The 13,365-nt window shown below is 35.3% G+C and overlaps 1 protein-coding gene across 4 annotated transcripts in view; it reads right to left on the bottom strand.

Annotated features, from left to right (window-relative positions):
* Window positions 1–13,365, bottom strand: part of INPP4A (inositol polyphosphate-4-phosphatase type I A) — a 96,782-nt gene that overhangs the window by 58,486 nt on the left and 24,931 nt on the right. For all 4 annotated transcript variants that reach the window (XM_026707573.2, XM_026707570.2, XM_026707571.2 and 1 more), the window contains exon 2: window positions 3,336–3,509. The gene's annotated coding sequence lies outside the window, so the exon portion shown is untranslated. The remainder of the gene's footprint in view (window positions 1–3,335; window positions 3,510–13,365) is intronic.

Below are 13,365 nucleotides of genomic sequence, written 5' to 3' on the forward strand. Positions count from 1 at the left end.
AAGAAGCAACTTAAAGTTTGCTTTCAAACCAATTTTTAAGTGTGAATGCAAGATTGGTAACATATAATGTGTTTTACACATGTGCTGCATATTTACTGGTGGATTTTTCTGTATTAATTTATTTTTAGAACTCTCTTGACAAAGGAACATTATTTCAAAGTATTTTTAACTGGCACTTTAGAATCCCTCCCTTGTTTTTTTTCTGTTTTAGGGCCAATCCCTCCTTTTTTCTCCCTGGGGCACCTTCTGAGCAAAGCCTATGAGTGTTGTAATGAGCAACATGCTCCATATTCCCAAGCCTATGCTATTTTGGGAACTTTTTAAATATTTGTCTTTTTTTTCCCCTGATCCCCACCACATACCATATATAGGAGTGCTACTGAAGGTTGCTTAAAACATTGAAAAGCACTTGTCAGACAACATTTTTCCCCCCCTGACTATTTTGTCCTTTATTTAAAACTTAACTCAGATAAGGAGCTCCTATATCTACTTTCAGTGGCAACAAGCAAGGCTTTTGTGGCACACATATTATAGTATTGGACGGGCAAAACCAGCCCTTGTTACCCATGAGCTGCTAAAATTAGCAAGTTTAACTCACACTTTCTCACATACACATACACAAACATACAAATAAAGCGAGATGAAAAAAATCGGTGTATCCCACCCCAAAACTGAATAGTACCCTCAGATGGAGTGGCATAAGCATATTTCTCCCCTCACCTTCCCATCCGAGTTGTATAATCTTTCAGCCTCCCTGGTTAAACAACAATGCCTTCATACAGCCTTTTAATGCAAGGATGGTTATTATTGGTTAATATGAATCCGTTACAGTAAAAAGAAACATTTTCTTCAGAAACACAACTCTCTTCTTTGGAATTATTTTGATTTCTTTGTTATTTTTCTGGCAAGCTAAGATGCCATCCTGGCACACTATATTTGCTCTAATAATTGGCCCCAAGAGAAACGTTTGGAAAGTAGCATGCAAAGGAAGAGCAGAGGTTTCCTTCAGCAAGGAAATAAAAGCACTGTCCTGTTTTAAGGGATTTAGCTTGTTAAATCAACCAAGCAACAATTCCCATCATGCCCTCCAGCATCACAATGAGATCTCTTGGTGGCAAGGATTTAGGATAATTTTCTTCTATGTTTCTAAAGATAATCTGAGATATCGAAAGACTCACAGGTTGTAGATGGCTGGTTCAAATCTTTTGACATTTCTAACCCTACTAGGACCACAATGGTAGTTATTTCAAATGCTTTAATTTTTTCTGGTAACATTGCACAGTAGACCCCAAAGATCAGAGGTGAAATCACTCACAATTTTTTCTTCAAGTTAATATAAAAGAGATAACAGTTTATAAAACAAACCATAAATTCATCTGTATGGTAACACTATTTTGTCAGTAACAGCAACATATGAGTCTCTTTTAAGTCACGTTGACTCCTTTGGCCTTCTTAGGTACATGGGCAGTAATGCAAAAGTGGTTTGCCACTGCCTTCTAGCATGTTCCTTTTGACTTCCTAGCCCACAGTCCTGGTCTTCTGAGGTCATCTCCTATCCAAGGACCAATCCTGCTCAGAAGCTAAATCCAGACAAGGTAAATCAATTTAATTAAGCTGGACTTGGATCTGAACAGATGGGGAGGCAAGACTGGACAATATAGTGCTGTACAGACTAGGTTTAAGTATTTAAAAATGGGTTCTTAATGTTTCTCTTTAATTTTATGTTTTGTTTTTGATTTTTTTCAGGGGAGGTGTCATTTTTCCTTTTCTCTTTCCTCCTCAATGGTTTAATATATAATGGTTTCCTCTTTTTTCCCCTCACTTTGTATTTTGTCATGTAACACATTAGGTTTCTTTTTTATAGTCTTTTATACAATAGTAATATAGTTGTATGGTTATGCTGCTTTTTGATTACATTAAAAATGATAAATAATATTTTAAAATAAATATTAACTGCTAATATTTTTAAAATTAAATAAAATTATGCTTTAAAAAAGTATTGGCCAGATGCTCATCCTTGCTTGAACAAATACTTTATAAAAGTACCGAATACAAATCAATATTGCCTGTATTACATACTTATATCCAATGGTATATTGACTTGTTATATTATCCTGCAGTGACAGATTGTTCTTTTAATTCTTTTTAAAAAAAATTCTTTTAACTTCCACTAGGGGTCTCCCACTCTGGTCTCAGGTGGGAATTTAGCCTTACTTTATTTTTAAAAAGTATATGGCCATCTATTTTAAACAAATAACTATGCCCAGCTGACAAACAGTACACAGAAAATTCATTTTATACATCAAAATAGAACAAAACAAACTCATATTAAAATAATAATACAAAAACCAAAGAAATAAAGAAGGCATTCAAAATAAGTTACCATTGCAACAACTTACAATAATGTTTTCTTGTTTCATCCGGGTGCTAAAGCCCTTCACATAGAAAAATAAATAAATCAGATCCTAGGTACAAGCCTGATTTAAAATATGCTACTCTTTTCTTCAGTTTATTTCCTGAACCTTTCAGGCAGCATCAGTTTTGAACATCTGTTTCATTTTGACCACAAGAGGAACATAATAAACAGGAAAGGCTGTAGAAAGCTAACAAAGTAGATATTTTAAAATAGGAAGCAATGGATTGTCAAACTTTGCTCTGAAATACTTTCTTCAGCAACTATAAACTCTGCTAATCTTATCACGTGATAGTAGAAAGACATAGAGATCTTTCATGTCTTCAACTTACATGTAACTTTAACTAAGCTTGTTGGGTTTCACCTTGACTTCTTGAATACTTGAAATGATCACTAAAAGGCATAATCTCCTATGCTGGCTCAGTACTCATAATTACTGCAAACCCTTCAGGAAAATTGATTGGATGTAATGGATTTTTTTTCATTTAGAAACTTTTGATAATCTTCCAGGAATCTTCGGTCTTTCTTTGAAAACTGCTGCAGTAAACAGTACCACCACAGTGTTTTGACAGCATGATCTTTCATTTTCCAAGGCTTTTAGTACTCTAAAATATCATGTTGTAATAAATTTTATTAAAACTGTGCCATATTCTGTACTTAAAAAAATACAGAAGCATAACCAAATGCTATAATAAGAAAGTTTTCAAAGGATAAAAAACAAAGCCATACAATCTACAAGACCTTATTTCTGCTAGCAATGGAAGGCTAAAGCCTTTTTTTTTTTTTTTTGGACATTTGCAACACTGGGTTGGAATCCTACTCTGAATCAAAACCAGTTCAACACGGATATTACAGGTGCTCGGTAGAAAGGTGCTTTATCCCTAAGCTATGCCTAAGCTATGATAATAAATTAAAAGATTACCTTTCTGGTTTGTCAAGGAAAAGCTGAATATCACAGAGTTACTACAGCCAATTCAGCACTTGCTCAGTATAATTGCAGAATGAGAAATAAGCCTTGGTCATGTTGCTTTAATTCATTTTCCACAGATATGACATCAATCTGGCTGCCAATCTTTCTGATGCTTTTACATGAAATCTGAAATACAAGCAAAGAGACTGTTTGGTCATTGTTTAGCTATTTGCAGAATGGTCAGATCAAAACATGTCATTCAATACCTCACTGTTATTATTTAAAAGTATCCTCATGCAACAATAAATATTTGATCAAATTAATGAATTTTAATGGGGGAAAAAATTCTCTTTAGGCCAAGATATTCTGCTAGAGAAAAGGATTTTCAAATATTATTACAGGCCAGAAGCCCTATGGTTCCCAAAATGATACTTCCGAAAGACATAGCAGCAGCTTCCCTGAACTACTATTGTGCCAGGAATTTTCATAACCATTGTTTTGGGAGAAAGTTGAAACCTTGCTGAACATGATGGTTATGGCATATGTACTAATTAAAAATATGCTGGATAAATAATAGAATATAAAATTGCCACTGCAACTTAGGCATATAATCCATTTCAGCTGCATACTGTATTAGCATCCAATTTTGCCACTTTTATTTCTCAAAATTTGGAGGTTAGTTGCAAGGAAAGGTGAGAAACCAGGTCCCTCAGCATTTTGACAATTTTTTTGCAATTTGGTTCAGTGATTTGCAAAATTCTCGTCTCAATTTACACCTAGAAGAGCATAGCCAAGGGGAAGTACATACAAAAATATATTGTCCAATTTTTAAAAATATATTTGTGAAGCATAGTTGATGCATGAAAACAAATGCACTGGAAAAGAGGGTATACAAAACTACAGGCAGAGTAGAAAATTTGTGCAAACATTTTCTGCCAAACCAAATTTGGGGAAAAAATGGGCTAGATTTGCAGTTCACAATAAAAGAAATTCAGCAGAATCAAACTGATAATAATCAGAAATAAGGCATGAATGCTTCCTCATCCCCCCCCAATTAAAAAAAAAAGAATCAAAACTAGCATAGCTGGAAGATTTCAGTACAAAGAAGCAGTTCATTTCCAGTTTACAAAACGTTTGAAACTAAACAAACTTTCAAATGGCACAGGTGTAGACTTAATACAACAGCTGTGTGTAAAAATTATGCACACACAAAAGAGGATCTTGTGTATGCTTTAATGATGGATGGTTGAAACTACACAAACACAAAAATCCAATCTAAAAAGGAGTTCTTCATGGATGTGGCACAGTAGTCCTAACTCTCATAAACACCCCAATTATAGAAACAGGAATATCAGATTTTACTAACTAAAAAGAAATCTGCCTTTTAACACATTGTGATTTTTGTTTGATTATCTTAAATCAAAATGAAAATTGCCACCTCCAGGAAATTATGTATAAAACAAGTACTTATTTGTTGAAGAGAATCAAGACATAATCCTAAAAAAGACTGAATAACATTCTTTCCTATCATTTGACTGAAACCTACATTGTTCACCACAAACACAACTTTTTAAACTTCAAAGACTTATTTATCTAGCTAGAGTATCATGTGGAATACATTTGAACAAATGTCATAGTCTGTTGCAACACCAAATAGGCAGCTAACAACCAGGTTCCTAACTTATCAAATGCAATGATTCACTTAATTACTGTGGCAAAATGGGGGAAACTCACTTAACAAATGTTTCACTTAAGAACATAAATTTTGTGCTCAACTGTGGTCATAACTCGAAGACTACTTGTATATGGATTATTCCACCACAGTTTCCATGCAAGCTTTCCAAGTTTGTGTTATAATCTTCCCTAAACACCTACACTATGCTGCTTATAAGCGTGCAGAAATATATGGTACAAATTGATCAAATGGTCCCCACCATAGATAAATATATAATAAATTTTTCCTTGCTATAGCAACGACTATTGAATAGAGTCAATCATGAATTATACATCAAACCAAACTATTGCGCAATAATAAATATCTGATTTTAGATAAAATCAGAACTTGTTACAGTGGATACAAGACAGATGATTCCCCCAAAGGCCAAAGTCTATGAAACACTGCAGTCACGTGTGGTAACTGAAAGTGTTCTGCATCAAAGGAAAGCGGAATTGAGTGGCTTTTCCCTTCTTAGCCACTTCCTTCTTTCCAAAACGTTCGCCCATTACATATCCCTTCTGCAAAATAACTGAATCCCAAATAAGAGAGGGCCGGGAAAGTCGAGGGGTGGCATTTTGCAGGGAAAATCAGCTATCTAAAAAGCACTAAGATTTGTTTTCCTCAGTCTTTTGTTGTTGTTGTTGTTAAAGCATTGGCCCTAAAAAGTGTTTTTTAAAAAAGAGAAGGCATTGGGTAACAGTATGATATATTTTGTTATAGGAAGATTTCCTCAGCTTGTTGCCCACATGAATAGGATTATAACAAATAAAATGTGAAACGATATAGATTAGCAATACTCTTAATGATATCAAATCCTGTTTATTCAAATACCTATTTATTACACTGCAAAATATACAGAAGCAAACATCAATTCAGTGTTTATATTGTATTTACGCAATAACTTTCACATGTCCAAAGTATCACACAGACATTATATAAATATGATGGATATAGGAATTATAATGTTTCTCCATTACTTGTGTAGGAAACTTATTCCATTTTTTCTGTGTCCCTGAGTAACAAATGGTTTTCCAGCCTTTAGCCTTGCTCAGCTGCATTGAGTGAAGAAGACAAATTATCTTGAGCTGCATGCAAAATATATATTTAATGTATACAAATAACAAACTTCCTTTATTTTTTAATTATATTGTGGGCCCACTTTACTAGAGCCATGGATTGGACACACCTATTGTAAGGTCTGTTTTAAATAAAAGTGTTTCATGTCTATCATTCTATGTCTAATACTACAGAGAAATAAGCTTCAACCCATTTGTGCCCCCAAAACATTCAGATCAGGGGTGGGATTCAAACAAAATTACTACCGGTTCTGTGGGCGTGGCTTTGGGGGCATGGCATGGGAAAGGTATTGTAAAATCTCCATTCCCTCCCTACTAATCTGCTTTCCAGCTCCATTCTCCTGTGAAGGGCAACAAAAAAGACCCAGCCAATCAGCTGGGACTCGGGAGGCAGAGAATAGATGGAGGCGGGGCCAGTCAGAGGTGGTATTTGCCGGTTCTCCAAACTACTCAAAATTTCCGCTACCAGTTCTCCAGAACTAGTCAGAACTTGCTGAATACCACCTCTGATTCAGATATATTTCAACGCTGCAGTACAGATTTTCTTAATGCTACTGATAATTAATTATAACAGTATACCTTAGAAGTATTAGATAATTTGTTAAAATCTGGTGTTATTTTATTTGTATAAATTCTGGAGGCACTCTTTATGGATTTTGTTAATGCTGTTTTTGTTGCTTTTCTTTCATATCCGATAATTATTTATTGATGAATATAATGAATGTTATGTAGTATTCTATTTTACTATTATTTGATGCCATTAGTTCAGCACTTCAACAACTGGCCATCTAAAAACAGAAATGTATTTATCCCAGTGATGGGATTCAAAGATTTTTACCACCGGTTCGGTGGCCATGGCTTGGTGGGCGCACTTTGTGCACGTGTACATACTTTGCATATGCAGATGTGCCAAATGTGCACTTTGTGCAGGCACAGAGGCATTTGTGCAGGCGCAGAGGTGTTCCAACTCACCTCCTGCAAGTCTGCACTTTCAGCAGACTGACGTGCAGCACTCTGCTGTGCCACGCAAAGCAGCCGTGCTTCAAAAGCAGGGAATAAAGATGAGTATAGGTGCCCAGGTGGGCGGGTGGGCCCAAAAGCAGAGCAGTGAAGAGAACCGGTTCCGTCTCCGCTGCTCATCATCACTACCAGCTCGGCAGAACCAGGCAGAACCGGTGGAATACCACCACAGATTTATCCCTAATATTATGAAGAGGTCAAAAGAGGAAATCATTTCATTTCTGCAATATGAATATGAATGAATCATTTACTAAGAAGAAAAAGGAGTGCCACAAATTAGGAAATGTAGTTATAAAAAAAATCCTCAACTACCAAACTTGCTCTAACAATATTAATCCACCAAAGAAAAAAGTGACTCTTGTGGTATTACAAGCCTTCAGACGCTTTGGTTGCTTATGTAAAGTAATCAACATTTATATACTACCCGTACTAAAAATCTCTTATCTGTTTGATTGTTTATAACCTTCATTTGGGTGAAAGGGTGCATCCTAAGTCAACAATTTTTGAATTAGTGTACCTTAAAATGAGCTAACTTATAGAATGCATCCAAAATCCAGGACCCATGATGCCTATAGAATTGAAATTTGGGGAAATTGTGGCTGTTTCGGTGCTGCCATAATCAGCCATAGTCGCATGATTATCATTTCCAAAGCTACCTGCCAGCTTTTTGCAAGCAAAGTCAATGGGGAAGATGGCAGGAAGTCAAAAGTCATTCTCACTCCCATTGCTTTTTTGCCCACCCATGGTCGTTCCGTTAATTAGATGTATTTTTGTTACATTTAAACAGGAACAATGACTCAACAGGTCATAGATTGTCTAGTTTATACTAAAAGTTAGAAAGGGAATCCTTAACTTTTTGAGCCACCTTTAAGGAACTTTCAGAGTTCAGACTGTAATCCTTTCCTCAGTTGCAAGTCAAGGGACATTCCTAAATTGTAATTATTTGAAGCAAGAGTTTGCATAAATAGGAAGACAAAGCCCAGTTTACACTTGTTCTAGTTTTAATCCTACAGTAGGGATGAAAAATCAGCTGGGTGACTTTGAGCCAGTCATTCCAACAAACAGATTTGTTGTTGTGGGTAAAAGAGGAGGAGGAAGGACTATTGATATGCTTGCCCCCTTGAATTGTATATGAAAAAAAGGTGGCATAAAATTCTATTTCCCAAGTGAAGCGGAAAACTTATCCCTATTGCACTGGTTTTGAAGACACTTGGAAAGCAAACTATTATCTTGGCACTTCCTGAGCCAGCTCTTTTCATCATGGTGTGAGGAAAAAGAAACCAACTGTTAAGTACATTTCTGAACCTTCAGGTGAATTATAAACGAAGTGTCCCTATTCCTTCAGTATATTCATGCTAGTACGAGGTGCAAAAACGGCTATACTCAAACATAAGTGTCATTCAATATAATGTATTTCACAGTATAAACCAATATGGTAGCAAAAAGGAATGTTGGCTTGAAAGAAAAATTTTAAATTAGAGACCAAGTTTGTATAGAATGATTTTAGTTAAACTGGGTGATGAGAATGCTTATGACAGAGTCATCAATATGTTCCAAAATGCCATGTGGACTCTGACATGGACTATAAGAGGAATAAATGGTGAGAAGCATGAATAAACATGAGATGAATAAAAGAAGGATAAAAACATTGTGTATAGTATATGAGTCTAGAAGAAAAAGAAGGACATAATAGATCTGAGTAAAATTATGTATATTGATTTTATGTAGGGGAGATTATTAATACAAGCAGGAATATTAAGTACATTGAGGGACTTGGTCATATCAGAGAATCAAAGATTTGAATTGCAAATCAATATATCTTGAAAAATAAATGGACTGAGCAGACGGAAAGATCAAGAAATTGTGGTTGGATGGAATGCTGAAATTTTCAAAAGGATAAGTGAGAAGCTTAAAAAATATAATATATGGCATGATAAATGGAAAAGTAAAAACAACAAAATTCATAAGGAAAGAACTACATGGAGATGTATAGTGAATTGTGTTCATCTAAAATAGCTTTGGCTGGGTTTTCTCTTTCTCTCGTTATAAATCTTTAATTCTTCTGGTTTTGTATTTCTTATTTCTTTTCTGTACTTTACATGATGATGCTAATCTCAAACATGCATATATGTATGTACATATATAAAGCACATGGTACTATAACCCAAGACTTCATTATATTATTCATTGCATCTCTTTGATTCACTATTTTAATTAGACTCCAAATCAGTAGCCTCAGTGCCAATTTGTCTAAATTTCATACACTGCACAAATGAAACTGCAAGACTTTGTTCAAAAATAGAAGAGCCAATTAAAGCACCTAAGCTCCTGGGATTTCAATAACATAAGTGGTTTTACAATAGCAATGAAACAGCACATTGGATACCTGAACTCAACTTTACATAGGAAGATTAAAAATCTAATAATAACACTGAACAGATTTTTTAAATAATCTATTCAAAAACTAACAAGGTGGCACTCATGCCTTTTTGATCACGTGGGGATGCTGCAGTGATCATAAGTATGAAAAATTGTCATACATCACTTTTTTTCAGCACCATTCTAATTTCAAATGGTCACTAAACAAACAGTTGTAAATCAAGGACTACCTCTATTCTAGAAGACAACAAATTTAAGACTGTCTTGATATATTAAAGTTAGACTGAAAGTATCAGTACAAAATGTATCAACACAAATGCAAAATTCTTCATTTAAGAAAAAGTAAGATTTGTACAGGAATAGAATGGGTGAAAAATGAAAGTAGAAAAGATCTTGGAATAATAAGTAATCACAAGCTGAATATGAGTCAGCAGGTCTGCTAAAAAAACAAATGCAATTTTAAGCTGCTTGAAGAGAAATCTAATTTACAAGTAACTGGAAGCAACAGACACATACTCTGCGTGGCCAGACCTCATTTTCAGTACAATGTTCAGGTTTGGGTATATTTAGATTCTAAGAAAATTGGAATAATGCAGAGAAAAACAATCAGGACATTCAAGGAATTGGAAATTAAGTTTTATGAAGGGACACTGAAGGAACTGGGCCTTAAGAGACAAAGAGGAAGATTCTGAAAGAACATGAAAGATGATAAAAGCAGGTCATAAAATAAAAACTTTTACTGAAAAAGGTAGCAATCTCACAGAGCAGTGTGAAACAATGAATGTATGTAGATATTAAAACTAATACAGTGAAGTTATACTTTGATAAGATTAACCAAATCTGAAATTGAATAGAAAAGGAGAAAAAGACCAAGGAAAAAATAGAGGTAATACTCTGCTCCTCTACAATACTCAGAAACAATGAAATGATTTACATTGATACATATACACAAAGAGAAAACATGGACATAGTAGTGGTAGCATATGTTTATATATGGCATGTTTTGTAACTGAATTTACACTAGATATATGGGAAAAGGGGTCTAGAAAATCAAGAAGAGTCAGAAATGGAAAGCATTGGAAACAAAGGATGATGGAAGAGCAAAAACTGAGGTGATTAGAGGAATCTCACGGACAATAATATCAAAGAAGTAGAACAGCAGACAGAGTTGGGAGGGGAGGACGCAGAGTTAAACATGTCATCAGTTTAGAGTCCTTGTGTTGCCACAAGAGATCCAAGTCCAGCCCCCCTTTCGTTGACTCTTATCTAGTGCCAATTTAATTGATCAGATTCTATGTATAGATTTGAATAAATCATCTATGATGCAACTTTATGAATGATCCTGATTCTATGTGCCCTACCAGTAGCATTTTATTATGTTTAAGGTGCATCTAATGAATCTGTCCTTCCATATAGAGCAGCATCCCCCAATCTTTTGGGCACCAGGGACCGGTTCCACAGAAGAAAAAAAAAGATTCCATGGACTGGGAGAGGCATGATTTTGCATGTTACCTAGATCCTGCACATGCACAGATGAAGCATTGCTCAATTATATTCCAGTTCCCAATGGGTCACGTACCAGTACTGGTCCACAGTCCAGGGATTGGGGTCCCCTGTTGTAGGGCACACACCCATCATTTGTGAGAACCTATTCACAGCTGTTTCTGGATCTAATGAAATGTCACAATATGCTTAAGTATAGTTTGCTGTTGCACTAAATCTTTCAGCTGAGCCTTTGATAGTAGACTGAAATATTGTGCCTCCTCAGATCATGGACTACAACATGATCATTGCCCACTCCTTGAGCTCACAGATCCTGTTGATCTATCAAATAACAACGGTGAGCTGTGAAATAAGAAAGCAGACATGTCAAAACAAATATGATTTATTTCCACTGAGAACATAGTGGCATGGCTATATGTGGCTTTGAAATAGAGGAAAATGGGGTTTTCTCCTTTGTAAAGCTTGTAGAAATCTTCCTCATGTCCTCAGCAATGAACCTGAGAGCTTAACCATTTTTTCTCCTCAGTCACTCATATCTGCAAGAAAGATGTTAGTGCTATCATTAATGCCTCTTTCTAAAGGGTGATGCTATTTTCTCTAATTCCACAAACCTGGTGTTGCCACTGAGATGCCCTACTCCTGGTTGGTTGTAGCAGACCTCCTTTCTGGATGGCATTCATAAAAGACCAGAAGAAGATAAATTGAGATTTGGCTGGTGATCTGGGCAAATCATTCCTTGAAATAGGCAGGACACAAGCTATAAAGGTATTTGTGTATTAAAACAAGCACTTTGAAATTGCTTGAGAGAACAATGACCTTCAGTGATACCAACCACAATAAGGGAGGAGCAAAAACTATGACAAAGCTATGTCCCTAACCCCCAACTTCTTCAGGTGGTCTTGGAGGACATCATGATTGATAATATCAAAAGCATCTGATAGTTGCAGGAGTACTAGCAAAGATTTTGTTTATTATTACATTTATATGCTAATATGCATACTCCCATGTCCTGCTTCCTCAAGAGAATGTCCAGCAGGGCAATCAAAGAGATCTTTGTGCAATGAGTAGCACCGAAACCGATGTAGATAATCAGAATTATTCAGAAGTACCTGAAGTTGCCAGCCACTATCTGCTCAACTATAGGTCATTGTCCTCAAGTCTAAAAATAGAGCAACTAGAGGGAGGGATAAACTACCATTCCCTTCCTGCTTGGTTTTAACTGATATTACTTGGTTAAAATATTTATTGTTATATTATAAAGCACCAGACTGTTTTCCCAGGAACATGTGAGTATATAAATCTGTCAGTAATTAAATTAATATACATTGCCAGCAATAAATTCCACCAACAGCAGCACTGCTGGTTGATCAAAGAAGGGATCTTTCTAGCGCTTCCTATTCTCCCATAGTAACAAGCTGCTATAAATATCACATATATTGTACCACACTGTTTGATATGAGCAATAACTAGATTTTGGAAAGAAAGTGCTCTTCAAACAGAAAAAGATACATTACAGATTTTCACCAACTATATTCCAGAAACATATATCAAAACAAAGTATGAAAAAGCCCAAATCACTATATTGCAGCAATGCTGTCATCAGTGCACCATGTTTCATAAGGAAAATGATTCCATTTCAAAAGAAGAAACCAAGAGAAATGTGGCTGTCCCTTCACAGAAGGCAGCTACTCAGTAAGGGTTGAAATGAAAATAAACTACACTTATTCTACCATATTGAACGTAATACACTTAGTTAAGGTTCTACTCTGACAAAGGTAACTAATGACACTGCATAAACAGTAAATTCAGTTCAACAGCAATCAAGAGAGTGCACATAAAGAATATAAAGTTGGTTTATTTGATCAATGTTATAATAGGTATGTTGTTAACTCTGCTAACCCTTAATGGATTTTTGCTGACCAGGACTGAATGACAAGGCTTTATTGATTTTATAGGTTAGAGATGAGGTACAGGAAGAAGAGATAATGTGTTGTATTTTAAGACAGAGGTCTCCAACCAAGCTATGCTGGCTGGAGAATTCTGGGAGTTGAAGTCCACAAGTCTTAAAGTTGCCAAGGTTGGTGACTTCTGTTTTAAGAGAAGGTGGTAAGTTGCTAAACATAACTATGCTTGTTATTATGAAGGGGGAAACTCATTTCTATATATTTATTTTTCTTTACTATATCATATATTTCTTTTTTTACTATATTTCTTTCTTTTCTGCACTTTCTATTTTTTCTTTATATTCTTTTATTTCATTTTAGTTTGTATTGCTGCTCATTTTTTACTATTATGTTTAATAAATTAAAATGTTATTTAAAAACCCGAAGAATTCTGTTCCAGTTCC

Source organism: Pseudonaja textilis, chromosome 8 (assembly GCF_049901715.1).
Source record: "Pseudonaja textilis isolate UNSWEBS1 chromosome 8, rPseTex1.2, whole genome shotgun sequence".
Taxonomy (NCBI): Eukaryota; Metazoa; Chordata; class Lepidosauria; order Squamata; family Elapidae; genus Pseudonaja; species Pseudonaja textilis.